Source organism: Aquila chrysaetos, chromosome 10 (genome assembly GCF_900496995.4).
Source record: "Aquila chrysaetos chrysaetos chromosome 10, bAquChr1.4, whole genome shotgun sequence".
Classification (NCBI taxonomy): Eukaryota; Metazoa; Chordata; class Aves; order Accipitriformes; family Accipitridae; genus Aquila; species Aquila chrysaetos.
The window spans coordinates 34,871,458-34,897,776 of NC_044013.1; the positions used below are offsets into that span (position 1 = coordinate 34,871,458).

The 26,319-nt window shown below is 47.2% G+C and overlaps 1 protein-coding gene across 3 annotated transcripts in view; it reads left to right on the top strand.

Annotated features, from left to right (window-relative positions):
- CAMKK1 (calcium/calmodulin dependent protein kinase kinase 1) overlaps positions 1 to 26,319 on the top strand; it is a 112,819-nt gene that overhangs the window by 16,459 nt on the left and 70,041 nt on the right. Inside the window, exon 1 of one of the 3 annotated variants that reach the window (XM_030028305.1) lies at positions 4,855 to 4,940. The exons of 1 other annotated variant lie outside the window; for it this stretch is intronic. The gene's annotated coding sequence lies outside the window, so the exon portion shown is untranslated. Of the gene's footprint in view, positions 1 to 4,854; positions 4,941 to 9,725; positions 9,849 to 26,319 lie in introns of those variants that run through there. One more of the 3 variants, XM_030028306.2, reaches the window with a different exon arrangement.

Below are 26,319 nucleotides of genomic sequence, written 5' to 3' on the forward strand. Positions count from 1 at the left end.
AAGTACTTCAGAATATTAACCAATGGCTGAATGCATCTAATTAGCTTAATGAAGCTGGGTGGTTGGGTTCTTTTTTAATCAAACAGATGGGCAAAACATTATGCACAAAAAATGAGATCTGAATACAATGAATGCATTTAATTAGCGAATAAAGGATAGAGAAAGGGTTTGTTTTTCAACTTGAGAAGTGAGAGATTCTTCTTCACTGAATGCTCAAAAAGAGCCTTAAATGTCATGGTTTCTCGGAAGTCTCGGGCCATTACAATTATTATTTGTAACAGCTTGGGTGTTTGAGATGGGAGTCAGCCTGGGGCTGGCTGCACCTGCGGGGAGGCGAGCGGGTGCTGGTGGCAGCAATGGCTCACCAGCCCCAGCAGTACTACAACTGCACGGAACAATCAGTGGCTGCTTGTTGCCGGTTGGATTCCCCAAGGGCGGTCAGTAGCAGTAATACTGCTTAACCCCCTGCTCCAAAGCCTTTTACCTAAGTGTTTATATGTGATCACCTCTGTTTTGCAGAAGGGGAAAGTGAGGAAGCAGTAGCCTGAGATTAAGCAGGGTGTAAGTTCAGGGTCGAACATATGGTGCTGCTCAAGGTGCCCTTGGTATTCAGGACACCTCTGGAGTGTTTCCCTGATGGCCTGTGCTTGTGTTGTCCGTGCCTGGAGTTCCTGCAGCCACCCATCTGTAATGCTGCTGGCTCCAGTCAATGGGATCGATTCCTGCACTGATTTCACTGGCCTTGCTGCAGTTCTGGCTCCCATCCCTGTTGGTGCCCACTACAACATGCATGCTCTTCTATAATCTGTCTAACCAGTTTTGCTGTGCCATGGAAACCTGGTGCAAATCAATGCCTTACCTCTCCAGACTGGAGACTCCTCTGTATACGAACCTTCAAGTGCTTATGTAGGTGTGTAATGTAGATCTGTAGTATCTATGAGTCTTGCCAAGACTGGGAGCATTTGCTCCAGTCTAATACTGTAAGCCGCGCAAGCCATTTTGATATTGAGCCTATAATAATAACACCTTGTAGCTAAAGAGTATGTTTTTCCCCATAGGTGAATTACTCAGCTCTGTTCTTTTGAGGCAGTGTTTAACAAAAGCAGAGATTTTCCCAGACTATATTTAATTAAACAGAGCTCAGAGATCTCTTCCGCTTCATTTTAATGCTGTGACTATGTTGCTCTACAGTCTCACCTCTGGGGCAGTGAGGAATGGAGCTTGTGCTCTGCCAGTGCACAGGCCAGGTGGGTCACTGTCCCCTGCCCAGATGTGCCTGTCCAGATGTGCCCAATGGTGTGCTAATCCTGGAGGGGCTCACGTACGTAGGGACCCACAGGCTTCAGCTGCTCTTTAGTATGATGGGGAATGTGGCACTTGGGGCAGCCTCTGAAGCTGAGCAGGTGCTTGGGTTGAGCCATGTGGCCCATTCAAGTGGCAGCTCAACTAACGTCCTTTACATTACAACTAAGATTTGGGGTCCTAATTTCTACCTGCTTCCTTTTTTTGTTGCTAATGTAGGTATAGGAGCATTTTGAGTAGGATGGCTTGGTTGTCAACAATTAAATACAAAGTGAAGACTTTAATCTGAAGGCTCCTTATTTCTGTCTTGGGAGGTATCTGTGAGCAGATGGTGATATGCTCTGGTTTTGCTTATTGTTGCAGATTATTTGCCAGATAATTTTTCTGACTAATCCTTTGGCCTGTAGACTGTTTAAAATCCTGGAGTCAGGTTTCTGGTAAAAACACTTGTGTTTGCAAATTTTAAAATCTGTTCCTATGCCTGCTTGCTGATGTCGCTGTGGGCAGGAGACTTTTCTATGGGTGGCAGATGCCCTCTGCTCCATGGGAGAGGGGCAGCTCCTAAAGCAGAACCTCCCTCCCAGTGGCAGGATGGGAAGTAGCAACTTCATGCCTGGTTTTGGTTTATGTTATTTTAAAGTGTGGTGGGGCTGAAGTCCTAACCTCAGCATCAGTGCTATCATACTGACCTCCCCTTGAGGTTGCATTGTGGTTTCATGTGGCATAGTAAGGAGGCAGTCCTGCTGACACAGAGCTTGTGTTTTGTGCAGGTGATTCTGCATAAATTCACCTGTGCAGAGCAGCAATCGGGCAATTTGCCTGTAAGTAGCTGGGCAGGACACTAGTAGCAGCACTGCTGGGGCTACTGCAGCTACCAGCACAGCTCTCCCTCCACTGAAAGGCGGCTGTGATTTTTTTTTTTTTTTTTTTTTTTTAAATCACTATTTTTTTCCCCCTCATCTCTTGCCATCTCTCCCTTTAAAAAAAAAAATAAATTCTTTTGGCTGTCTCTGGAGAGCTGGCTATGGTAACTGCTTGACTGATTTATTCTAGTATTTTAACATTTACTGGATTTACATAACAGCCAAACAATCTGTTTCAGGAGTTTAATATAAACCCAGCTCAAGTGAGTCACATCCATGTTAGCAATAATGCAAAGAGAGGCAGCTGGGGGAGTGAGGAGGTGACTTTTTCTGGGTTTCTGCATGGGAATATCTGGCTGCCTGAAATATCTCTGACACCTCATAGCCGAGTGACGCTGCCAGTTCTCCTCTGCCATCAGGGATTTGTTCTGAAACTTTGAAAGAGCAATGGGTGCGTCACATCAGTGCTCCCATCGCTGCTCCCAGCTGAGCTTGGTGGCCTTTCCAGAGCTACCCAGACAGTGCTGTGTGTCCCTGGCACTCTGCAGCCTTGGGGTGTGCAATGTACCTTTACCTGGTGTGTGCGTGTTTGAAAGAGGGAGCATAACTATGAGAGTTGCAAGATAAAGCCTGTAGTGATTTGCTGCTTGCTTTTTCAATTAAAAACCACGTAGCCTTTGTTTGTGACAGAACTTTGTGGGCCAGGTCCTCAAGGCGTGCAGATCAGCACAGCAGCAAGTGGGATGCTGATGTGTACCAGCACATCCTCTCGGGATCTGGTGACCCATGTGCAGGGTTTTGGTGCCAGAGTGGGTTTGAGCCCAGCTGGGTGAGAGCTGGCCCTGTGCAGTCACAGCAAGACGGCAGAGCTGTCGGGGTCTCTCTGCCCAGGCATGAGCCAGGTGAGCAGGGCTTGTTCATTGGGGACAGCAGGAGTGAGATCCATCAGGATCATTAACAGCAGGGTTTCCCAAAGTGTGGTGTGTAACCTGCTGCTTCAGGTCCTATCCAGGTGGAATAATTTTGGGACTCCCTCAGTTGTCTCATACAGTTGTATGAATGCAGCAAAGCTTCGGAGCAGCTCTGCCATGGACAGCCTGGCCCTCCCTGCTCCCGAGGCTCTGTCGCTTCTGTAATGGTGGGGTTGTAATGTGGTCAAGCAAAATGGGTCTCCAACTTGAGTTGTCACTTATGAAAATCCCAAGCAAGAGACAGCAGGAATGGAATAGCGAGGTTTGCGTTTGCGTTGCTGCCTGTGTTAGAGGTTGGCTGTTCAGCTAAGCAAGTGCTTCTCTTGCTGCAGCTTGCCTATTTGAATTCTTGTCTTTAGAATGGAAAATAAATGCTGGCTGATGAGATCCATTACAGCACTAATTTTAGAGCATGCCAAACACTAGGAAATTGTTTTCAATCTTTAGTCTCATTTCTCCTTTATTTCCCCCCTCCATTTGTGAAAACTGCCTTTGTCATTCTTCTAAATGCCCGGTGATGTCCCCCTCACTGGTATCTTCAGGCATTCTCCTTCCAGTCCTCTTTTCTGATATTTCTGCATTCAGCCACTTGACACTGCTGTTATAAAAGCTCTCTCTGGGGCTGCAGGCAGCCGTGTTGGCATGATGCAGGCAGTGAGCGCTGGGCCAGCTGGTGCAGGATGCCAGCAGAGCCCCCTGCGAGGCTGCAGGAAGCAGGGGAGGTGGCATCAGAGTGGAATTTCTTATCCTTGGACACCCAGGGCTTTATAAGTCTTTCCAGCCCCACCCCAGCCTGCTTTCTCGATGAGCAAGAGGGAAAATATTAATTTCCCTCTGGTCTGCTGAAGAGTTTGGGAAGCAGTGCCAAAGCTTCAGTGTTTGTCCTTGGCACTAATGAAAACCTGAGTTGTTGCTCAAGAGGATGGAGCCAGCAGTGAGTTGGGAATCAAAATGCTTGATCAATGCCCGAGGGCACAGCAGTGTGTAAAATCTAGATTTTAAAACATGATTGCTTTTCATCGGCTGGAAGCTTGCACTGGTTTGAAAAGAACCTGGATGCTTAACTGGTTGTCTCCTTTGAAACCTTCAGGGTGGCTGCAGACGCCAGTGCTTCCTTTAGTGCTGCTCCTTGCTTGCAGTGTTTAGCAGAGTCTGCCTGAGCTCTAGATTAATGTTGGTGGCAAAAGTCCAATGGTTTCACCCCATGCAATTTTCAGAGGCTCTCTGGAATACGTGTTTCATGGGTTTGACAACCAGGCGTCCCTGACGGCAGCTGCTGTGACCATTAGCAGACAGATTGCTGAAAGACTTGGTGCCTGCCCTGAGGGGGCCTTAGAAAATCTTCCCTCTCCTGCCCCTGGCTCCCTCACCCTTCTCTGGTCTCGAGAGCTCAGTCCGCTGGCAGCCGGTGGTGGCCGTATCCCTCAAAAAGAGCTGTCTCTTGCCCTGGCTTCTTGTGCCGGAGACTGGTGAAAAACTCCTTACTCCTAGCAATTACCATTTCATGCCTTCCCCGGGTGCTCTCTGAGCCCTGCGGCTGCTCGAGGTGTCAGCCCGCGGGAATTCGGCAGGCGAAAGGCTTCGTGGTCGGCCTTTGTGAACGTGGCTGAGATAAACCCTTTACTGAACTAAATGCGGTAACAGCTAATCCCTTGGAAACAGTCACCTGGGCCCTGCGTGATGAAAAGAGGCTTTGCTGCTCTGATTAACAGCACTGGCAAGAACATTAACTCACTTTTCTTTGGAAATGAAAAGCACCTCTCCAGGAGTGTTTAAGGGATTAGGTACCCGCTGGAATATTAAGGTAGGTTTTTTTGCACCTTCCTTCTAAATAATGTAGCTTAAAAGCCCAGTCAGCCCTGATGGGACGGGTGGTTACAGCTGAGCGTGCCTTTGCTGTGGTAGAGAGGAGACTTGCTGCGGCACAGAGGCCAACGGATCACCCAAGGAGTTTCCCTGGGAGGACAGCAGCGGTGTGCATCTTTTGGCACTGACTGCCTATGCTGGAGTGTTTTGCAGGGCACCAGGGCTCGGTATTGTAAATTAACTCTGTCAGACTGGCCAGCCCCCACCTAAAGGGCTGAAGCTCATTTAAGCCTTGCTAAGAGCCAAATGACACTGACCTTTTCCAGCCTCCTCTTTAGCAAATGCTGATGGCTGTGGAGAGCACGGTGCTATTCCAGCTGTTTTGAGAACTCCACTTTGCATTTTTGGGGGAGATTTGCACTGATTTCTTTCTTTTTTTTTTTTTTTTAAACCACAATGCTTGGTTTCAAAAGCCTGAACTAGAAATTCCACCTACGTTAAAAGCAAAGCTCTTGTACTTCATCGAAGGCCACTTTGGGCTGTATTTTTTAGGCCAGGCTTTTATCTTGGTGCTGGTTTCCATGAGGCCGCATGCCCAAGCTCTGCTCTGGCAGGATTGCAGCCTGCCCAGCAAGCATCATATGATATTGAAGGTAGTTGACCAGCAACCTGGCTGACTGAAGGGATTAAAATAAAATTTGTCTATAAAATAATGTAAAAATTGAGAAAAGATTAAACGCTTGTGTTAACTATTTGTTGTTCCGAGCAGGTTTGAGTGCTCAAAATACTTCCAAAAGCCTGTTACCTTTCAAGCAGTGTTTCTCCTACTGAATTTTCTATTTTAAGTAAATAGCACAGAGTTAGCTCAGAAGGGAAAAGATACAAGTGTCAGTGTTCAAAGCATGGTTTACTGGTTAGATGTTTATGGGAGACATTCAGGAAATGAGCAAACGCTTGAAAGTATATGTATTATTTATTATTGTAGCTGATTAATTACCACTTGAAACCTTTTGGTTGGCATTATGGCTCTGCATACTCTTCACCAAGCAATGCTCCAGCAATGTATATGCTGGCATTTGTCCCAGTTAAACTTTGCAGGAGATGAAAGTGCCGCAGTTGATGTATGGAAGTTGGGAGTTTGAGCAGTGGAAGATGACAGTGTGACACTTGGTGCAAGCACCAGTGGAAGTGAGATCTGTAAGCGGATGGGACCGGTGAGACACTTGGTGATGGCTCAGTCCTTCCAGCACCAGGGTGAGGACTTGCTGGCCCCCATTTTGTGGAGAAGCGGCAAGGTGGGGTTAACGTGTCTGAAGTTTGTGTGATGAAGTGATGACAGTCAGCAGTAAAACTTGGCTCCTAAGCATCGGACTGCCAGCAGGGACTTAGACTCCCTGCTTCTACAGTGGTGATTCCTCCTCTGGACTGGAATAGAGAAGTGCAGAGTAATTACTTGAAAAAAGGAGGTGACTCTTATCTGTCCCAGCCATGCAACTGGTTCTGAATCCATGGGCTCGCAGGGCACACTGTACAGCAACCTGCTGGCTCCACGTCCTCCCTGGACCCCTTTGTTAGACGTTGCTGTATGTAAGACCGTGCACCACCATATCTCTTCCTGCTCAGGTTTCTGAGCTGTAACTGGAAAACCTCTTTAATTCATGTGAAGCCCACCCAAAGCCCTGGGTGAGCAAAGCACAGATCTTATCCAGCAGTTCTTCCCTAAGCAATACGTGCTCTTAAGCATTTGCTTAGCTTTAACAAGACCTAAGCAAATGAGGCATGTGTTGAGGTAGTTATTTAGTTCTAATCTTCACATCTGGAAGAATAACATGATAAAATCACAGTGGAAGGGGAGGGGTGGTGGGACTCCTTCTGCCTTCAGCAAAGTAGATGCAATGCTTAGTTGCAATGGGAATAATCCCTTTCCCCTTGCTATTGCTAGTGTAACTAGAGGTGGGCCCTTTCCTCCAGCGTTGGCCATCCCTGCAGGGATATGCTTTTTTAACCCTTCTGCAAAAAAAGTTTGCAGAATGGTGCAATTGGAAAAGTTCCTTAATCAAATCACTCCTGCGGGATAGGAGTGAGGGGGCTCGGAGAGGAATGGAAGAGTCATAAAAGAGGTGTAGGAAAATGCTTTTTATGGAATGAATAATTCTTGGTGCAGAGGCGGCAGCGTCGTATTTAATTATAATTTGTGGATTTTTTGGGAATGTGTGATTGACGCCCAACGAGGGGTGCAGGATGTTGTTTCTCAGCAGGCTGTCATTCCTCTACTCCATTTACCTGTCAGCACTCCCGTGGAGACTTCTCTCTTTGGATGCCATTAACCTATTTCCCACAACACATCCCTGCAGCCTCTCCTGGGAGCCAGCAGCATACGAGGGGCCCCATCCAGTCCCCGCAGCTGCAGGGAACCACTTTGGGGTTGTGCTTTGGCTTGTTTTTCTCAGCTTTATCTTTGCTGCACTGGTGAGCAGGAGCCTTTCTGCTCCAAGTCTATCTGTGGCTCGTTGCTGATGGACCAGGCACAGCCCAGCACTGCCCAGCCTTGAGCTGGCGGATGTCACATCAGCTCCAGGCTCACTCCTGCCAATGCAACGTGGTTTTTACTTACCTTGCCTACGGTCATCCCTAGCTCTCCTCTCTCCCCGACATGGTTATCATCACCCTGGGGAAGGACTAGCTCTTGTTGTATGCGGGTACAGTGCCTGGCCTGCAGCAGCATGGGTTCCTGCACAGCATCTTGCCCAGACTCTGCTGGGTCAGGGGAAGCAATGCTGGCACTGGCGCTCCTTTCTCTCCCATACTGATCTTCCTCAGGAGAGGAGGGACTGGTAGTCCTACCCTTATGAAAAGGGCCATTAAGAGTTTTCTTTTGCCGCAGTATAAATTTCAGCCAAACTCTTCTGCTTGTCCCTGTCCCCTTAATTAAGAGTGTGTATGTTAAATGCAGAATCTCATTGCAAAGTAACTGAGAGCGTGGGATTTAGGCGAGTCTTTTGTTACTGCTGTACAGGCTTATGCTAATAACAACAGCAGAGATTGAACCCAATCCCTTATGAGCTTTCCAAGAGTCTGATTAATCTGTTTAACAATGGATCTGGGTTTTTGTTTTGATCTTTTTCATGAGAGTTAAATTTTTGTCCCTTTCAGAGTAGCTGTGGATCATGTAAGCACAGCAGTATTGGTTTCCTAATTGGCTTCAGGTTTATCTGTATCTATTATGTTAAGGGTTTGCAAGAGCACCCGTCACCATGGCATCAAAATGCTTTCTATGCCAAAAACACGTGATAAAAACATACATATACGTGTGCACACACTTTTTTTGGTCTGTTGGAAAGTGCGAAGACATTCTGCTGGAAGATCATGTTTTTGCATGATTGTTTTCCCCAAATAGTTAGCTTTGCAAATCGCTTTTTTTCTGCTCATGCTGGTATTATGGCTCTGGTCTATATGCCATTGAAGAGAGAGACATCTTTCCGATGAGCTTTGGACCAGACCCTGTACAAGCAGAATTTTGGATTTCTATTATTTATGGTTCATACTGCGGAGATGGCACTGATGCTGTACAAAGAGTTGGAGACAGACCCTGACGCTCAGAAACTTACTGTCTAAAGGTCAAGATAGAGCAAGGGGAGGAGAGAAGGGTGGGAAAGCAGGGGAAAGAGTACAAATTTTTAGTCAGTCAGACTAGCGTCTCCCCTGGGCAGGCCACAAATGCTCTGGCTGGCTTTGACTTTCTGAAAAATACAGCAGCAGTATGGGGAAGCAAGATGCGAATGTTGAAGGTAACAGGATTTAAAGGCTTCATGGCACAAAATACAATGTGGCATGGAGCTGGAGGAACCAGGCTACGCAACATGCACTTGAAGAAACGTTACACTATTTACAGCAAAAGCTTCTTCCTCTCTTGATTTCACCTCTTCTTGAATGCACTCAGTGATTGCTTTTCATGTATGAATGCTTGTAAAAATGGAGCTCCCTAAGCAGACGTGGAATGTTTATATGAGTTAATGACTCAGAGAGCTCTGGTTGTTTAAAAACAGAGTGGCGATGAAATTGCCTTGGCCACAGTCAACAGTCGTCCATGGAGCAGATCTGGTGCCGGTGGTGGGTGCGGTGGTGGCTGCACAGCTCCATCCTTGGGGAGCTTTGTCGTTACTGACTTTACTAATGTGCTTACGGTGGGGTGGGAAGGAGTCTTCCCAGGGAATGAGAAATCCATGTGAAGTGTGTAACCTCTCTGGGATTTGTGCTGTCACAGAGCAGAGCGTGAATGAAATCTCACCAGTGATTTCCAGTTGGAGCAGGGTGAAACTCAGCCTGAAACCAGGGGCTTGTAATAGGTGGGTCTTTTTATAAAGTGTTTTATTCTGGATGTTTTGCTACTGCTTCTTTGCTCCCACAGTCCTCTTTGAATTCAGCTGCCAGGAAAGAGAGCTGCATCGGTGTGTTGCTGGTTATCCCCAGGGCAGACCTGCCTTGCCAGCAGGTCGGATGCAAACAGCTGAGGGAGTATTTCCAGGGGTGAGACTGTCCTTACGCCCCTGCAGTGGACTCCCAGAGAAAGGGATTAAGGATAACAGTAAGCTCCTTTCTGCCTGGCTCTTTCTTTCCCCAAGGTACAGCTATTTGTCTGCTGAGAGGATCTGTCTGTCTTTGGGTTTGCTTTTCAGCAGTGCCAGAGACGTAAGTTCAAAGTGCCACGGCAGCATGCTGGTCTGTAATCCTCCAGCAGCCAGCGAGTGCCTTGTGTGATGGCCAGGAGAGCTGGAGGCGACCAGTGAAGTCTTGCGGCCTCACTGGTGCTTGGGAGAGTGGCTTGAAAGGAGACAGACACGCGGAGCAGTTATTACAGCAGGGAGCAGACAGATCTCTTGACATTATAACCATAGCAGAAAAGCTGGTAATTACCCTTTATTTTGAAGGATGCCTTTAGTGTGGGAGAGGGGATGTGTTTGCATCAGCATGAAGTGGATTCGAGGTGGAGCTGCTGTGCACTCTTCTTGAAGGCTGTCAGGTTTTCCTCCTTCCTGGAGACTTTGTCCGTGCATCTGATATGATTGCCATGGGGGGCAATAGATGATGATGTGCTGGTGGTATCTGAGCTGTTTGCTTAAATTTGCACGCACGCGTGTCTGTGAAGTTGTGCGTGAACATGTATGCCATCCTGGCAGCAGCTGGGCTGTGGTCACAGCTGAACTGTCAGTCCTGAGCACCTCTGTCCTAATGCTTCGGAGGTGTGTGTTGACCCGCTTGCAGCTTTAGCAGTGTTCGCTGTAATGATGCTGAAAACTGGCTTATCCTTTGCTAATCTTGTACCTGTACCCGCAGGCTGCTGTTGTGAGCCTTTGTGGAGATTTTCAGCTTTTCATCCTTCCTCATCATGCTGGCAGGTGCTGCTTCTGCTTCATGGTAATTTTGACTGAGTTATAACATCCAGGTTTTTCTGGGCTGTTTCTTTGGGTGTAAGCCTCTCCATCCTCAGGCCAGCCTGTTGCTGGGGCTCTCTTCCCTTCTGCTACCTGAGATGGGTCATTTTCCATATTAGTAGATTATTTCAGTGGTGAAGTTGAAGTTCTTGGGGGGGAAGCAGGGCGTAGAAAGGTGGCCAGGAGGCATGGGCAGACACAGTCTAATGTTTCAGCCAAGGAAGATCACTGCCACACTCCAGCACAGCAGCTGTGGAGCCAAGGCTGACTGTCTTTATGGGATTAAGTCCCATTGTCTGACCTCAGTTTGCGAGAGGTTGAGTTGTGGTCACTGGATTTAGTGCAAAGGGGTGCAAAGTCTTCCTCTGTGCCAAGGGGAATAATGAAGGCAGAGTGGCCTCAGCTCCATGGAGGAAAGCAGGTGGGTGTTGGCAACTGTTAACACCTTTAGTCCAGCACAGGCAAATTGCAGATTCGCTCCCTGGTGAGAAATCTCTATTCTTTTATATTTGTTTATGTAAAGGCAGATGCTCACAGGGCTGGCCAGTTACGTGAAAGCCCTGGCTGCGTTCTCCTGCGAGTCTGTTGAAAGATTCAGAAAACCTAAAAACTGTGGAAATGCAGTACCAAGACATTGGTTGTAGTGTGATGCCAGCAGTATGGTGCAGAACAATTTAAATTAGTTCTGTGAAGTTATTCCACTTACAAGTGTATTTTTTGTGCTGCGCTAATTGAACATGGAGAAATTAGCGGCGCCACAGAAAGGCTGTGCACTGGACCGTAAAACAGATTGAACAGACTAATCGTTTCTGGGGGTACCCAGGCTGTTTGCTGGGTGCGTTACCGCTTCTTTGCTTGCAGCTGCCCTGATGGAGCACAGCGGTGCGAGGGGCCTTCAGAGGACAGACCAGACCTGCTGACTGCTGTCCTCACCTAGATTTTACAAAGAGGGCAGAGGGACATCTGCCATAGACCTGCTGTCACATCTTAAGCTAACATTTCAAAGGCATCAAGGTATCTGTTGGGGTCTGTTAAGAAGTATTTATGGGAACTACATCTGCTCCCCAGTGCTCTATTTCCCTGCCAGTGAATGTATCCTGCAGCGTGTTTGTGAAGATGAGCACGTTTGTTTTGAGAGGTGCTCATATTCCTCCAGAATGGAGAGATATTTAAGTACCGTAAGTGGTTTAACTTAATGCTTTTGCAGCTTCGTATAAGAGCTTTTGCGAGAGTAACAGAAGGATGTTGAAAGAGTTTGGCTGCAGTCCTGGCACCTGCCTGTGTGGAGCCCTGCTGGCTCCAGAGCCAGGCTCTGTCCGTCCCTGCTGCCAGGAGCAGGGCTTGTGTTTGCATTTGCAGGGGTGCTGAGCTGCAGGAGTGGCTGGTGCCAGCAGCTTGTACACGCTTAACCCAAGTGTTAGCTGAGGTTGGAGGTGTCTCCAAAGTTGACTTTCAGAACACTTTAAATGCAAACTTGTGACGTGGTTTTCCTCTGCTCTTTCAGCACAGGGTTTTCTGGCAGTGCTCTGTCTATCTTAGCCTGACAAGATCAGCAGCAATTACACTGGCATAGGAAACAGGAGCCCCTTCCTGACCTTAGAGTGCTGCTGCATTAACATATAAAATGGACAACTAATTTAGGTAATGAATTGATTTGGATTTGGTCATGGTGAATGAGACTTCTAGAGCCAATGTGCTTATTCATCAGATGACTCATGTCTTAGTCACTTTTAGAATAAGTGCTTCTCTTTTTGGGTGCTTCTAGAATGGCACGGTAGAGATAAGCTTAAAACTTCCACCTCCCTCTTTGATAATTTTTTAAAAAGTATCTAAGAAAAGAAAGATTGTGGGAGGGAAGATAATATAGTCAAATCAAGGTCTTTGGAAAGAATGTGATGGGATGGTTTGTCGGACAGAAGAGGAAACAGCCCTATCTGGCAAGTAAGGTGCATCCCAGCAGTTTAGCCTGAATTCTACAGCACTGTGAGACTTTAATTAATTTTGCTGTTTGCTTCCTGGTCAGGCAGAGTGATCTCATGCTTCACATCAGACTTCTCAAGCTTTGTTCTCAGGTTACTCTAGTGTTACTCTAGTGAGTCCACATTGTGGGTCGCTGCAAGTCTGAGCGTATTCTCAAATTCCTGTGCCACCAGCAGTATGTAAAAGCATTCTTAGATGGAAGCTGGCCCCTCAGACACTCTCAAAATTGCTGTGCAAATAAAACCCTGCTGTTCTCAACTGTTATTTATATGTAATTATATTTTTCCATTACCAAAATATTGAAGTTGACTTAAACCTGATTGTTCAGAAACGTGCACATGTTTAAGCAAGTGAATAGCATATCTGAGAACCTGGGGAAACAATGAAAAATTACTTTGTAATCCACTGTAAGCTTACATAGTAAATAAACTGTGGGGTTTTTTCCTTTTTCTTTCTAATATCTTTCTTCTTTCTAATCTTGCAGTCATCCTGCAACAAATACAATATAGGCTATTCCTGATCTAACCAGGCTCCTGATGAATCAGGTGAGCTCAGAGTGGCACAGTGTGATCTCTGCTTCTTACTTGACCCGCATGGCTGGGCAGCAGCCAAAGTGGGAGAGCTGTGCAGGGAGTGACGTGGGGCATTGCTGCCGGCTTAGGCATAGGCTTTGCTAAGCTGGATGTGGTTAAACTCTTATCAGTGCTTCAAATGTTGAAAATGGGGATGCACTGACTGTCAATAACAGGTCTGTAAGCATGACTTCAGTGCAGAAGTTTTGTTTTGTGTCAGGAATGATGATGTAGTGTTGTTACAAAAAATGATGCTGGTGTTAGATCTACTCTTACAACAGTGTGTTCAACTGTAGGAAGAGTACAAAGGCACATGAAGTAGCCAGAGGTTGGGAATCAGAAATTTGGGATTCTCCTACCGAGCATTGCAGTGCTGTCTGGGTGACCCTGAGCAAGACTGTGTCTCTTCCTAACTCCTCTCTGTAAATGTTCTTTTGGCCCTTGGTGTATAGGCACCATCTGTAAAACACGGGTAGGTCTTGGCAGGTGACAGATACTATGTAAACGAGAATTTCCCATTGAAATGTATTAGGCTACAATTTCAAAAACAGGAAGCCGAAGAATAGGGTTTTATTGTTAAACAGAACTGGTGAAAGGAAAGCCAAAAATAGTTTTCTTACGAGTGTCCTTTGTCAGGTACTAGAGAATAATTCACAGGCTTGTAGGTTTTAAGGTCTCTATAATTGTCTATGCTCTGTCTCCTGGGTCACAAGCGTGGAGGATTTTACCAGCAGTCCCTTTTGGAGAATTCAAGTCAAGAGGAATTTATCACTTCTTAAGGAAGTTTTCCAGTTTGTTTTGCCTCTTTTAGTTGCAGAAGTTTCTTTGTGTTCTCTGTTTTAAAATGTAACTAATTTACAAGATTGTTGCTAAACCTTAAAGGCAAAGGAATTATACTAATACATGATGATAATAATAATAACATAATAATAATATTAAAGGCAAATGTTAGCAATTTGGTGTTGTTACTGCACAGAAAACCTTCCAGATAAGGTTAGTTCGTGTGCAGAGAATGCAGGTAAAGCTGCCTCTAAGTGGGTTATATCTGTTGGTTTATTTGTACTTCTGGTCAGTGTTTAGTTGATGATATTGGGTGTTTCTGGCATCCCTTTCCAAATGAGTGTGTGTGTCTCAGACATCAACAAGGAACTAGGAAAGCATGGGAGACTACCGTGCTCCCTGCATCCCCCCATATCTTTCATGGTCTTGAGTGGCTGTGCAGCAAACAGCCATGGCGGTTTAGCGCTGGAGAGGGAGACAGCAAGGGGAACTGAGCAGGAGCTGCCTCCAGGTGTGACACTAGAGCATCTTCAGCCTATGGTGGGAGCAGCGATTTTGGAAGACTGGATCTGAACATAGCTGATCTGCACGACCGGGTGAGACATTCCTACAGCCCTCTGCCACCCCACGGCTGGATTGCGTCCTCGCTCTCCATGTCTTGTGTGCAAGCAGCTGCAAACTCATCAGGACCGAGCCCAGCCCTGCCTCTGTGGTGTGTGTGGTACCCTGGGGGCTGATGGGGAGTGCTGGTACCAGGGCAGTGATGCTGTGGTGCTCTCTCCTCACTTGCCACATGGTAGGATGCAGAGCTCAAGGTGGCTGTTTGTGTGTTGCAACTTGCGCAGGTGGAAGGAAGAAAGCTGGATAGAGGTGGACCCCGTCTAAGAGGATGGATGCGATGGGAATTATTTCTGATGATTCCTTGACGTGAGCCCTGCTAGTCTAAGAAAGAGCTGTAAATGCAAGTGGGGAAGAAAATGCTGTCATCATCCTCCTCTCCTGGGAAAGGAGCCCTGGGATGGCTCCAGTGTAACTGGGCAACTCTCTCATTTAGACATGTGAAACACATTCACCCAGACACTCATATGAGTATTTCCACATTTTTGAGGCTGAGATTTTCAGTGTTGTTCACACTTTGGCATGTGAATGTTGTCCCTTCTGATGTTCTGAGACCATAGTTCAAGTATGTGCTTAAGTGTTTTGCTGGAGTAGAGCCGACATCTCCATTGCAGAGGGAAGCAGTGTGTTGGGAGACTCAGTGGCTGCATACAGACTAATTGTTCTGAGATGCATCCTGGAAGGTGTTGAGCTCCCTGGCTGGGAGCCAGCAAGGCTTTTAAACACATGCTTTGCTTATTTTTTTCACATTGTTACCAGTTTTGTTCTTTCATTTCTTTTCCCCTGGCAACTAGTGAAGGATATCTGAGTAGCCAGAGCAGTGTAATTCATCTGCCAGTGATACCCTGACCTGTACCGCAGGGATGTCTCACAGGACATGGGATGGCTGACAGGAGCAGGTATTGCTACCAGTGCCCAAGTCAATTGGCTTCAGATTTTCTCCTCTGCATTCTCCTGCTCCGCATGGGATAGGCCAGGCTGCATGAGCAATGCTCAAACTACATTTGTAAACCACATCTCTTCTATCCACAAGTCTTTGCTTGCTATTAAACTACATAGATCGTATTTCCTTCCCCGCTTTCCTCTTAGACTGTATTTGCCTTTCCCCGCCTTGAAAATTTTGGCAACAAACTGCCAAATTCAGGTTTTATTTGGAAGTGGCATCATCTGCAGTGGAGCCCAGGGCAGGGCAGAGAGGAGCCTAAAAATTCTCTTGAGGTTGATGGCTTCTAACTGCTCTTGGGTTTTCAAGGCGTTGTTCTTTGGCTTTGCCAGCTGTGTGCAGGAGAAAGGTGCTACAGCCCTAGTCAGAGTCTGGGAAGGAGGCTTTGATTCCTCAAAGAGATGGCCCTGTGCGTGCTGCCATCAATATCGGCTGTGTCTCTTCTGTCCCTATGTCTTCAGCTGGCGCAGCTCCTCCTGTAGCTGAGCATGCCTCACTGGGGCATGTGAAGCAAGACTAAATCCTGTATTGCTGTCGAAAACTGCACCTCCCTCAGCAAGGGATGTCTCCTTGCCAGCAGATTTACTCCCTGTTTTGCTCCTGCACCTGCTGACTTGATGACCAGAAACATGCCTTTTTCTGCTCTTGTTGCAGCTCTGCAGAAGTGACAGAGCAGTTGGATGGGTTCGCATAATTTCTAACACTTCAGAAAGGGTCTAGCTGGTTGAGTACAATGTGCAGTACTTGTCCTGAGCCACAAAGAACGGGGGGGACTGCTTTGGTGTCCCAGGGCAGCCTGGCACCCCAACCACGGCTGCCGCTCAGCCCCAGGCTCGCTGTGCAGAGCCAGAATTGCTGGGGTGCAACTAGGTTGCCCCAGGATGGCATTATCACACTTGTTTTTCCAAGTAAAGCTGTACCTGAAAACTTCTATTGATCCTTCAGTGCTGCAAAGCCTTTTTCATGCTCTGACAAATGCTGAGATTATCATCACCCTCAATTTCTGGAATACATTGCAGTGACTCAAAAGAACAGCCTTCTTCCCAGCAGCCTTTGCCCAGTGACTCCCTGGATAATCTCCAGTCATTGACCTTGGGGCTTTGAAAGTGCATTTTGGCTTAAAGAGCTAAAGCTTAAGGCTTCAAAGCAATTGGGAAGCCTCCTACCCTTTAAATTTCCAAGCAGCCTGGGTTATGTGTGCATGGACAAGGGTAATCGTGGGGGTGGTTTACCTGGTTCTGACTCCTGCAGGATCTGTCACTTATCCCCTGGGGCCTGTTCCCTCTGTACAGAGAGCCTTGCTGCTGCTGCCTTTGATTTTGTGCAGGTTAACTGAGGCCATGTTTTCAAGTCCTGGGGTTTCTAAAGACAGGATTATCAGAAGATGGGAGTTATCCGTGTGGAAATACAGCAAATACTTTGAGCTCTAAAGTTGAAGTCCATTTGTCTTTTCTTACAGCGTTCACTGCTTTTTGTCTTGCCCTGTGTAGTTCTTCTGTGCCTTTTGCCTTAGGGTATGTAGATTAGCAGAGTTGATGAAGACCTTCAGCGCCCATGGACACTTAGAGATGGGGGCTGGGATCATTTCTCTCGTTAAAACTCTTTGCGGAGATCACCTTGAATAGGAATCTCTACCCATCTTTGAACTGCTGGGAAGAGGAAAGCCTGCTGTGTTCTGTTCTGTTCATTTTTATTGTAGATTGGCAATCCTGGAACAGCTGGGAATTAATGTTTTTAAAATGCTGGAAATACTTTTCACTGCAGCTGGCTTACAGAACTAAGCAACTGGATATATCCCCTGAAATACCTCCAGATCTCTCAAAGGCAGCTGAAAGCTTTTTCCTTATCTGGGAGAAAGATAAACCTCTAAGACCGACATGTATAAATGTGAACTTGTTCTGCCTGGTGGCTTGTGTGGTTTGTTGTGGATGCTTTTTAACCAACACTAACTTCAATGCTGGCCTGTGCTGTGAGATCTGAGGCTGGCAAAGGTGTCTGATGCTGAATTACTTTGCTGTGTTGATGATCTATACGTGTGCTTTCCCAGATCCCACTTTGCTGCTCCTAAACTATACCAGCGTTGTTCTGCAGTGATTTGCTTTTCTGTCATTGAATTCTTATATATTGTGCAGCAATAGGAAATCTGAGCATCCGTGGGCACCTCAAGAGCAGAATTAACCATGACAGTTGGTATGGAAGGTGCTAATGGGTGCAGGGGAGGAGGCAGGCAGGACTGAGAAATATGCTGAAATAAATAAATTGGGGAGGAGGAACAAAATGGCCTGCAAGCGTGCAGGCTGTCTGCTGGGTGCCGATGTGCAGCTGTGCGCTGAGACACTGCTGCTGAAGAAGCAGCCTGTCTGCACAATTTCAGGTTGCTGCTTCTTCATTTTATTTATTTACTAGAGTATATCATGGGCTCTGCTGAGGAAGCAGGATGCTGCTCAGGCTCACAGGGCCTTGCTGCAGAATATATCCCAGAAATTCAAGAATTCGAGTAGAAAAAAAGTTGTAGGCCCTGAGTTGAGCTGGCAGCATTCATGGTTGGGAAACCCCCTGGTTCACTTGTAACCTGCTTAGGATTGATGCAGAGCACTGAAAGTAGTGCTGCTTTACCTGTTTTTTTTACAAGACTCCTGTAAACTCATCCTGGCAGGAGGAGGGTGGTGTGTTTTCCTCTGCTCCTCCTCTCTGCAGCTTTTGAGTCTGACTGAGCAGAGGAAGAACCCTCAGAGGTGTGAGGTTCCTGCATGTGTGGTGGACGTTGGCAGCAGTAGGGAATGGGGCTGAAGGAGGCCTTCTCCACTTGTGTAAATGCCTGATGGGGGGAGTCTGTGAAGAAGATGGAGGCAGATTCGTCTCAGTGGTGTCCAGTGAAAAGACAAGAGGCAATGGGCACAAACTGAAATACAGAAACCATTTAAAAAGAAAAAAAACCTTTTTTTAACTGCATAGCAGGCAGCTGAGTGGAGGCTGCCATCCTTGAACAAAATTGCCTTGCAAAGGGAGCAGGCAGGCTGTTCCTCATCGTCAGTGCAAGGTGGGCACAGCCATATGCAATGCATGGTCCTTCTGGTCTCTGGTTTAACATGTGCAAGCACCTGCTTCAGGCTCCTGGTCACACTCTGGTGCAGGAGTGACCGCATAGCCCCACGAGGGAGCAATCCCAGAAGATCAGCTGTTGCTTACATTTCTGTTCTTCAGGGTCACAGATTGGTGTGTGACTGCTGGTTTGCCTGGTTGACAGGCTCCCCTGCTTTTCTGGAGCCTTTGCTGCAGGCTGGGCGTATCAGGCTTAAAAACCAGACGTTATACTAAAACCAGAGGGTGGATGCCATGTGCTGTGGCTGTTCATGCAAATCCGTGCATGTGCTCACTGCTGTGCATTGCGTTTTCAGTTCCATTTTTCTTATATTCCCTTTTCTTTCTCTCCGTGCCACAAGAGATGCTTTCTGTAGGCTGCTTGCTAGTGCCCTGGTCCCATTTTCATCAGATGTGTCCTGCTTTGCAGCACAGTCACCCAAAGGCACTGCTGCAATTGCAGTGGTTTAGAGACAGGTGTGATTTGAGTGCTCAGTTCTGCTCCTGTGAGATCAGAGGGGATTTGGCTATTGTGGAGGGTTAGACCTCGTCCTTGCAGACTGATATGCTCTTCAGGTCCTCTTGATCTCTTCATTTTTGGTTTGTTCAGCACTGTTACCATCTTCGGTAGCAATTTTGAGGTATCATTACAGATTGCAGCAGAAGATGGCTCATCTGAGATGAATCTCTTTCCCTTAGAACATTTTAAAACCTTTTTTTCTTTAACCTGCCATTTACCTCACCATGGTACAGATACTTGAAAAGTCATTATTGCAGTGAAGACCCTAAATATTAAAGACTCCCTAATTCTGAGGTAGTTGCTCTGGCTACTGCCTTGCTTGTTAATATTTTACAAATAATCTAAGTCTTTCAAACTTCATGTAATCTGACATTCTCAGTTATTTTTTGAAGCACCCTCTCGCTGGCTGTTTAAATGCCACCTCCAGCAAGCTGTGTTCCCTGCCATTGCTGTCCCCTCTCCTGGGAATCACACTGCCTCTCAGCTCAGCAAGTGACAGCAACCATGACACTTCTTCCTCCTCTTCCTCGTCTTCCTCCTCCCTGCTCAGGTTCAGCCCCAGGAGTCTGCTTCCGTCGCTGCACAAATTCTGCACTGACCCTACAAGGAACCTCTCTGTGTGAGTTGATATTGCCCATACCCACCTGTGCAACCTCAAGCTGTAACAGCATGTACTCTTATAGTTGGTGGTCAGAAGGCTGCTTTTCCACTGGATTATGGGGTTCAGCTTTCCCTGTGCATGGTGCAAGTTGCATTTGGGGTATTTTCTGCACTCTTGATGGGTATTGGAAGAGGAGGTTGGGGTAGGCAGGCTCTGAGGTCTGAGTCAGCATCAGCTGAGTGCCAGATGGGAGCACGCACAGGAGCATCTTTGGAAATGGGGGTCTCCCGAGTTTTTGCTCTCCTCTGACATCAAACTGAGTTATTCGAATGTTGTCCAGGCTCTGTGTGTGCATTAACAAGCCCAATTCCTTCATATTGCTTTCCCTAGGGTCACTTGGAGGTAGGGCAAACCATCCGGTATGGCTAGGGACATGCTGGGACATCCTCTGCGTGTTCACACAGCAGAACCAGGCTTGGTGCTCTCTGCCCATACCATCCTCCCATCTTTTATTGCCGCGGTGTCAGGGGCTGACGTCAGGCTGGCACAGCGGCTGGGGTCATTCTCCTGCAAGGCTTTTGTGTCCTTTGTCACAAGGGCAAATGGGATTTATTATAATCTGAGCTCAGGTCATCTGCAGGGACGGTGTGGACATGTGGAGTTGGGTGTTGGGATGTGCTGGGTTTGTGGTCACTACTTGGATGTTACAGAGATGGTGAGTTGAAGCACTTGGCATCGTTGCTAGCGAAACCTGTGGGATATGTGGGCCGAGTGCCTCACACTGACCATTCCCCGTGCTTTCCCAGGTGTAATTTGCAAAATAAAACTACGTCCAATTCTCATACACTGATAAACAGCTTTAAAAGATGAAAGCAGAAGCTAATATAGGCCAGCATCAGGGTCTGATGCCCACAAGTCTTGCTGAACCTCTGTCTGCTATAAAACATGGCAGCCAAACTGTCGTACAAAAGTAGTTTGTAGCCAGGGCTCGAGTACAAAGAAGCACAACTCCTCTTCGATTCATTGGTGCTGTCCCCACCAACGCCGTGGTTAAAATGTGCTGACATAGCTGCACCCAGTCAAATGTTCCGACAGGGCTCCTGTTTCACCGGCATTATCTGGAGTGTTTAATGTTAATATTGCTCTCACTTAGATTTGGCACTCCTCAATGTTTTCTTGTTACAGGAATTTCCTTAAGTAGAAACTTTTTCTTCAGAGTAATTTTTGGTTGATTATTGCTTATATATGCAATTAGTGTAATTGCGTCTGATTATGCAAATTTATTTAATCATATAATTAGAACATGAAGGGATGAAATATAATGCAGTTGGGAAATCTTTTGTAAAAATTCCTGAGCTCAGTACTCTGTGCACAAGGTGGTTGTTATCTCTTGTGCTGTAGGTTGGTAGACTGGAGATTTTAGTTCAGTATCCTGGCTAGTTTCAAAACATATTTAAAATGTGCTGTTAAATGCTCTTAAAATTGGTTACATGGCCTTTATGGTGTGAAGGCGTGTAAGTTTTATTTTTTAAATGATAATATCAGGGAGCTTGCTGCCAAGCCCAGCCCAGCTGTCTCACATCTGCATCCACACCTTGCACCCAGGGACACGAAAGCATCAGTCCTGCATCGGACCCAAACCCCGGATCCTGTCTTCAGCTGGGGTCTCTCATGGGGAAGAGAGGGAGAGCAGGACAAACATGGAGTGATGGGTGCTTGGGGTGCTTGTTGTCTATAGCTCAGGGGCCCTGAAATCCCTTTTGAAAACACCCTGCCTTGGTAAGGTCTGAGAAGAAGGAGGTAGAAATGGTGCATTTTCCAGACTGTGGTCTGGAGATATTTGTTGTCATTCAAGAAATCTGGCAGGAGCAGGGGCCTGAACTTGCTTTTCAAATTTCTCATGCAGTGCTTGAATTGCAAAAAATACTGTTCTTTGTCATTCAGCAGTTACTTTTAAAGCTGTGCTAGGAGCTTCACAGAAGTAATCAAAGCGCCTCGCTTTTATGATCTAATTTTCAGCTGTGGCACAACAGCTAGGCTCACTGCCAAGAACTGTAGAGAGAAGAGGGAAAAGGACTAGGATGATTATAGCAGGATCGAGTGATTTCTCAGCAAGACACGATTGTCTGTGCTCTGAAACAAGAGCCTCGTAAGCCACAGGATGAAGCAAACGTATGGTGTGTATGCAAAAAGCACAAACAGTATATTCTTATTTATTATTTGGGTTGTGTTAATGTCTGCTGCTTCTAGTCACGAATCAGTACCAAAACTGATTACCCTCTTCCCAGCTAGAACACAGTCCAAATGGCTGGTCTGGTGTACATCTGTCTTGATTATCTCTGCAAGGGCTGCAGGGATTTGCTTTCTTTTGGCTTCACAAAGCTGCAGCTTCTCGTCATTCTTCACCGCTTGGTTTGGGCTGCCTTTCGGCCAGTGGATGTCTGAAAGTAGTTTTCACATATGCCAAGAAGCTCATGTGCTTCTCTGAGGCCTGATTCCTTGCAGCAGCAGTGTGAGTGGAGGTAGGCAGGAGGCAACCTTATCTTCAGGTGCCCTGCTCTGTGTGTCGGGAGTGAACAGAGCTGAAATGAAGGCCAGTGTGCTCTGAGTTGAATTGCTGCATCAAAAATGAACCCTGTGGCTGCTCTTCCACCACAGCAATGAGACCTGTAAGTGGCTGGCTCCTTAGGTCTGAAGACCCATGTGTTGCAAACCACTTTGTGCTTGTGGGGCTCGTGGCAGCTCAGATGTTGGTCCAGTGCATGGCTGTGGGATGCAAGTTCCTCTTCAGCTTCTCCAGACTGAAGGTGTCGGAGTGAGCTGGCTGGATTTGGGGCAGGCGTCTCCCCGTGTATAAAAAGTTGATAGGGTCAGGGTGGGGGTGTGGAAATATCTCCCTCATGTCAGAACAGTGGACTAATGCTGAGTGCTTGGGTAAGTCGTGCAGACCCAACTGCAGAATAAGGAGCGGATGAGAGACTCCAGGATGGAAATAGTCATAGGCTGTATTTGCTTGGTGTGGGGAGACAGCTCGGGCTCTGGAAGGGACTTGCTGACCTAATATTTCAAAAATGTCATTTGAGGAGCTGTTCAGGATTTGGCAGCCCAGCCCAGGACTTGCCGCTTCTCTCCTTAAAGGGAGTTTCTGGCGCCAGTTGACAGCAGTCAGAGCAGATTCTTCACCCTGGCTGTGCTGCTGTGGGGGATCACCCGAAGGAAACACAAGACAAGCACAGGGTGATACAAGATAGGGCTGAATGTGCAGCCCAGCTCTGCCCCAAGGCAGGACTGGCTTCCTGGTGGGGAGTCTGACCTGAGCTGAAGGATGCTGGTGATGGAGATGACATCCCCTCTGCAGGCAGCCTGCCCTGGTACATGGCTGCCTGCACCATTTAGAAAACTTGACCTGATTCCTGACCTTGGTAGTGTATATTAAAGCGGCAGACTAAAGCCTTCAGTGATCTTTGGGACCTGACTTGGTGACAGTGCCTGTGGGTCTTGTGTGGTCAAGAGGCACCTAATGGCTGTGGCCTTCAAACAGGGTTTCAGTGTGATGTCCCTGCCGGTCCACATGCTGGCATGGGGGACACCATCCACAGGCATTTGAAGAAGTCTCCAACTCTGAGCAGCAACAAAATTGCTGCCTGAACGCTTTCCATGCAAATGCTCTTTATAGTTATTATTCACTGTGAATTCTTTTACTGCAAAGGCCCTTGGTGCCTCAGCACAGGGCAGGTATGTTCTCAGAGGCAGGAAGGGGAAGCGGGACACGGTGGGTTGAGGGCAGCGTCATCCTTCTTAACCTGGGAACTGCAACAGGTGAAGCTGTAAAGTCACTTTTCTGGGTAGCCTGTAGCAAAATCAGGAAATGAAGCTGGATTTGCCAAGGCCCAGGGCCTTTTAACCTCCCCATCCTTCCTCATAGGAATGTTTCTAGTTACCCAAATGGAAGAACCAAGCAGTAAACTAGATTTGCAGGTGTTTTTTTTTTTTTTTCAAACAATGCCTTGAAATACTTTATTGAGCAGCAAAATTAATTGCATTCACTCATCTCCTGCTCCCACGTACAATACAGAGAGATTTTCTCCAGAATCATATTCCTTTCAAAAGGGTATTTTGTACCATGCTCTGCTCAGTGCCTGTCTGGGTAACATGTGCAGCCATTTGATAAATATATTGCAAAAAACACTGTTAAGTGGCAGCCTGCCTGCAACAGAGGAGTAGCTACAGGAAAAAATGGTAAATAAGATATGTGTAAGTAAATTAATTTTGCTCATATAAGCTTGTTTGCAGCTTTAGTTCATGTCTGCAGCATAATCCTCTGATGTACAGCAGGTGTTTAGTGTTGTGGGGGATCAGGCTGCTGACTGCATGAAGAGCGTCAGGCTTGTAGAAGGTAGTGGTGGTGTCTCTGTTTCACTGGGATTTCCCATCACAGCAAGGTGCGGTTGTGTTACAGCCTGACAAACTGCAAATCCACCATTGATTTTGCCTCGCAGAAATAAATAATTGCGTTTTGTACTGAGTTTTATGCACAGTAAGACTGGTCTGTGCGTAACTGATTTGCTTATTCGGAAACCATTGCTTTCCAATACACTTTTGGAGGATTTATCAGTGAAAAGGAATCCTTCAAAACAGCAGAACCTGAAACAAAGCCCAGCTCTACAGATGAACAATTATTTTCTGTTAAGTCTTGCTGGATTTTTTTTAGCATACCTCTAGCAGCACTGTATTATTTGTTGTGATGCTGTATGGGTCTATTTGTTTTGATCGGATGAACTGATTTATGGGGTTTATCTTAAGTTTATCTATTTAAATAAGTTGTGAATTAGCGGAAGATTTATTTTGCAGCCTGAGCTGTGGGTTAAAGCTGTACAAGTGTGCTTCTGCTTTTGACGGGGTGGCACCCCAGGCTTCCTGGTCTGGGCAATGAAGAGCTGTGCAGGCGGCTTACACGAGCATCGCTGTTTGCTGGGGCCTGGCTGCTGTTCCCAGCGCTTCTGGCTCTTTTTCCTGTTGGCTGAGCAGTGTGAGATGCCCAAGTGTTCAATCCAGGTGGGTGATTTGTGGGCTTTCACAGCCAGCCGCACAGCAACGCGGGCAGATGCTTCCCTCCCCTTGCTCCTGCATGTGGGGAAAACGTTGTGGCAGGAGAAGGGAAGAAGGTGGGGGAGCTGCAGACTTCAGTTGCAGGTTGATTTTCCTCTTGATGCTCCCTAGGGGTGAGGTGAGCTGTGACTGTCCAGAAACTAAAGCTGCTGCAAGGAAAGGCCTTGGGTTTGTTTCTCCGTAGGCAGAAGAGCAAATTCAGGCTTTTAACGCAGGGTGGAATCAGAGGTTTCCTCCTATCCCTTGTGCAAGTTGGATTAAACAGTGAAAGCATTTTTACTCCCTCCTTCCATTTAAAATTGTTTCCCTGATTGAGGGGAACACACAGGCTGGACTGCGAGGAGAGCTGCAGCCCAGCCCCAGTGGCGCGGGAGATGTCTGCTGATGGCGGAGATGTGGACTGGTGCTTTCCCAGCCATGCAGAGGAGCCCTGGGAAGCTGCTGCCCCGCAGGCAGGGCTGGAGGATGGTCTGTGCTTCTTCCTAGGGGCTGAGGCACTAACCTTCACCCAAAGCTGAGCACACAGGCATTCCACGAGGAGTCCTCATGAGTGTCTGGTTGGGAAATGTGCTGCTCTGCAGGCTCAGGAGTGCAAGGAAAGCCTCCTCAGAGATAGCAGAGTGGCCCCGGGCTTGCAGTTGCCCTGACATGATGCTCCTAGGTCAGCTCAGAAGCTTTCCAAGTGCAAACCTCGCACGAGCATTTTGCAGACAGCAAGCCCTCTGTGGGCTTCCTGTGAATCTGTTTTGAAGGACAAGGTCATCGCTGAGCCAGTGCAGGGCTGCAGCTGGCTTTCTACCTTGAAGCCTGGTTTGGGAGAGCAGGGAGGTCTAGCAGAGGGCAGGCTTGCGCTGCTTTGCCTGTGGGTTTGTGGGACCATGTGCAGTATGTGTTGGACCAAACCTTGCACCCTTTCCCTTGCTGCTGTGAGCCACCCCCCAGTGCCTGCATCCTGGCTCTGAAAGGGATTTGTGCTTTGGGATTGAAGGATTTAAATATAGTTTTAATAGAAGCTTTTAAAGCTGATCTTACCATTTCATTACTGGTTTGAGTGAGTGACACTTCTGTCAATTTGTTTCAAACAAGCCTTCAGAAAAGGCAGGAGAAGCGGGGAAGATTATTCCCGGGTGGAGAAGGGGGGGAAGGAGGTGAACAGCGGACTGTGGGGAGGAACGTGTTAGATTTGGATGTTCCCTTTCTGTGACACTTGAGTGCCCAGTGTGTGTCCCTCTTGATTGGCACCTGACCTAGGGTGAAGCCTCCCATCCAGATCTTTCTCTAGTTTCCTTATTGATATAAAAGATTGCTTGAGCTTGGCTGCTGCACTTCTGCGGACGACTCGGGAGGTCGTCTCTCTTTGCAGCGAGTTCAGCTGTAGTGTATTTAAGTGAGCGTTGTTGGACAGCTTCAAGCCAGGCTCAGCCTTTGCTCCTCGACGAGGGTGTCGTGTGTGTTCCGAGGCTAATGCTGGATGGGGGTTTTTGAACTCGCTCACGCCCACCCTTCCTCATGTAAATTAAAAGTAGCCAGCGTGAAAACAGGGCAATGCAAGTGTCACCTGGCTTGCATGGATTTTTATGCACAACCTGCTTTGTGTGTAGCGAAGCAAAGGTTGCAATATTTCAGAGTTAAGCCGACACTGAAATTCACTGGATGCAGTCCAGGATGCTGTGACTAAAACTAAGTTCTCCCCCACTGACCCTAGAAACTGGGCAGAGGGTTGAGATGATGCATCCTGCAG